Raw genomic sequence first — 2,801 nt, 5'->3', positions numbered from 1 at the left:
GGCTGCTTCTAGACACACATTGCCCTTGGCAAGGGGATCTGCTATGGTTTGAATGTATCCCCCACCAATGCAACATTGTTGAGAGGTGGGACCTTTAAGAGGTGGTTAAGTCGTGAGGGCAGAATGGATTAATGCCTTATTGCAGAAGTGGGTTCCTGATGAAAGGATGAGTTCCTGTCCCTCTATTGCGCACGTTCTCTTGCCCTTCCATCATGGGATGACGCAGCAAGAAGGCCCTTATCAGGTGCAGGCCTCTCACCCTCGGACTTCCCAGCCTCCAGAACTGTAAGAAATAAATTTCTTCTCTTTATAAATTACCCAGTCTGTGGTATTCTGTCATAGCAACACAAAACGGACTAAGGCAAGATCCCTCTGGGATGTGGAACCTATTTGTTCTATCTGCTCTCCTTAGGTAGAGATGGCTGAGTTCCCCAGTGCACAGTAGGTGTTCACTATTCACAAAATTAATGTGTGAGAATAATGGCCTAACTTCATGGGGTGGCCTAAGTTAGGGCCAGGGCTTAGCGGCAAGCCAGAGGCTGAGGTTACAACCCATCAGGTCAGCCTTGGAGTGGGGCTGGAGTGGGGCGGAGACTCTCATCCTCCATCCCAAAGGAAGTGCCTGTCCTCTGACCTGAGCTTTCTAGTCTGAGGCCTTCCTGGTACTACAGAATCCAGCTTCTGTTAACCCTTCCAGAGCTCTTCCTTTCACTGCTCTGCCTTCCTACTCACCTAGAAACTCTCTGGAAAAACCAACTCCCCCCCTTCTGAGAAGCGCCTCTCCCTTACAAATCAGTAACGCCATCTCCCCCATCTTCGCACCTGCCGCTCTGTCCTTCACCTCCTTCCCTTTCTGGCAGACTTCCAGCCACCCTTCAAGGCCCAGCTCAGGCATTAATTCCTCAGCAAGGCAGCCCAGGTTGGGTTGGGGTGACTCTGTCACAAGTCTAAACCCCCACCCCCCACATATTCTCAGCTTTTTTCAACATTTGTCTCTGCTCCTGTGAAGGTTAATTCTAGGTGTCAACTTGGTTAGAAGAAGGAATGCCGAGAAACCTGGTAAAGCAATCTTTTTAGGTGTGTCCATGAGGGTGTTTCCAGTAGAGATTAGCATGAGAGCCTGAGTGGATTGGGTGGGAAAGAACTGCTTTCAATGTGGGTGGGAACCATCCAATCTGCTGGGGGCCTGGAGAGAACAAAAGAGAAAAAAGGTAAATGGCTCTCTCTCGGTCCACTGGAGCTGGGATACACTCCTCTCCTGTCTGTGGACATCAGAGCTCAAGACTCTTCAGCTTTGGATTCCAGGACTTACATCAAGGATGCTATCAGCCTCTCTGGGTTGAGGCATTCAGACTTGGACTGAGCCATGCTACTGGCATCTAGTTTGCAGATGGCCTATCGTGGGACTTTTCTTCACAATTGCATGAACTCACTCTTCTAATAAATCCTTCTCATATGTTTATAACATGTCCTATTGATTCTGTCTCTCTGGCGAACCCTAATACAGCTCCCAAGCAGCCCACTCGCAGCTTCCGGCACAGAGGAGCTCCCTGAGGTGGATGAATGGCAAAGACAGGCAGACAGGCGTTTTGGCAGTAGGGAAGTTGGAATGAGGTCCTTTGATCTCAGCTGGGAAGGGTTGCCAGGTACTTGGTACTCCCTGAACAGAATAGAATTAGAATAAGAAGAGGTAGCATCTTGGGAGACCTTGTAGTCACTAGGGTGACAGCTGGCCAGGTCTCCCCCATTTTGGTATATGCCAGGGGCAGGGAACACAGCTGGAGTGATCCATAAGGACCCTTCCAGCTCAGCATTCTAGGACCTTGCAACTGGACAGCAACCTTTACCACGTGGTAGGCAGCTTGGGAAGTGGCTCCTGGTGACCACTGCCTCCTGGTATTCACTCCTTGTATAATCCCCTTCTCTCAGGTGTGAGCTGGACCCAGTGACCTGCATCTAATGAACAGAAAATGGCAAAAGTGATTGGCTATCACTTCCGAGGTTTGGTTGTGAAGGATGTGACTTCTGCCTTGCTCACGCTCTCTGCTCTTCACACACTGGCTCTTCTTGCATACTCTCTGAGGAAGCTGGCTGTCCTATTGTGAGCTATCCTACAGCTAGGCCCATGTGGCAAGGAACTGAGAGTGGCCTCTGGTCAACAGCCACCGAGGAAGTGAATCCTGCTGACAACGACATGAATGGCCTTGGAAGTGGATCCTTCCTTGGCTGAACTGTGAGACAACTGCAGCCTCGTAGGAGACCCTAAGCAGAGGCCCCAGCAAAGCCTTGGCTCCTGTGTCTGAGAACTGTGAGATAACACATGTTGTCTGAAGCCACTAAGCATTGAGTAATCTGTTACACAGCAAGAGATAACTTAAACACCACAGCAGGGCCATGTGGACCTAAGAAGCAGGGGGGCAGAGGGCATGGTGACAGCTCAGTGGGGCTGTGGTGGGCCCCAAGTGTCAGTGGCAGGATGAAAATACAGTCCAGGAATAACTCATAGAGGGTTCTCATTTATTTGTCTAGGAATATACAAAATATTGACATGGTACAATGATCTCATCAAGAGAAAACAGAACACACAGAGGGGCTAAGTTTCCTCCTTGGCCCCAACCCCCTCAGAAAGGCACAAATATGTGAGGTTTGGGCTTGGGGGTCTCCTGTCCTGGAACCAGTCTGCTGCTCCGAAGGCCAGGCCCCTCTGTGAACAGAAGAGGGACCCCTTCCTCACACCCTGACTTGAAGGTGTGGGTTAGGCAAACCGAGGCCACTGGGAAGTATGTGATTCTGGCCAAGGT

The sequence above is a fragment of the Galeopterus variegatus genome, unplaced genomic scaffold, assembly GCF_000696425.1.
Source record: "Galeopterus variegatus unplaced genomic scaffold, G_variegatus-3.0.2 Scaffold1473, whole genome shotgun sequence".
Lineage (NCBI taxonomy): Eukaryota > Metazoa > Chordata > Mammalia > Dermoptera > Cynocephalidae > Galeopterus > Galeopterus variegatus.
This window is presented reverse-complemented; position numbering follows the sequence as displayed.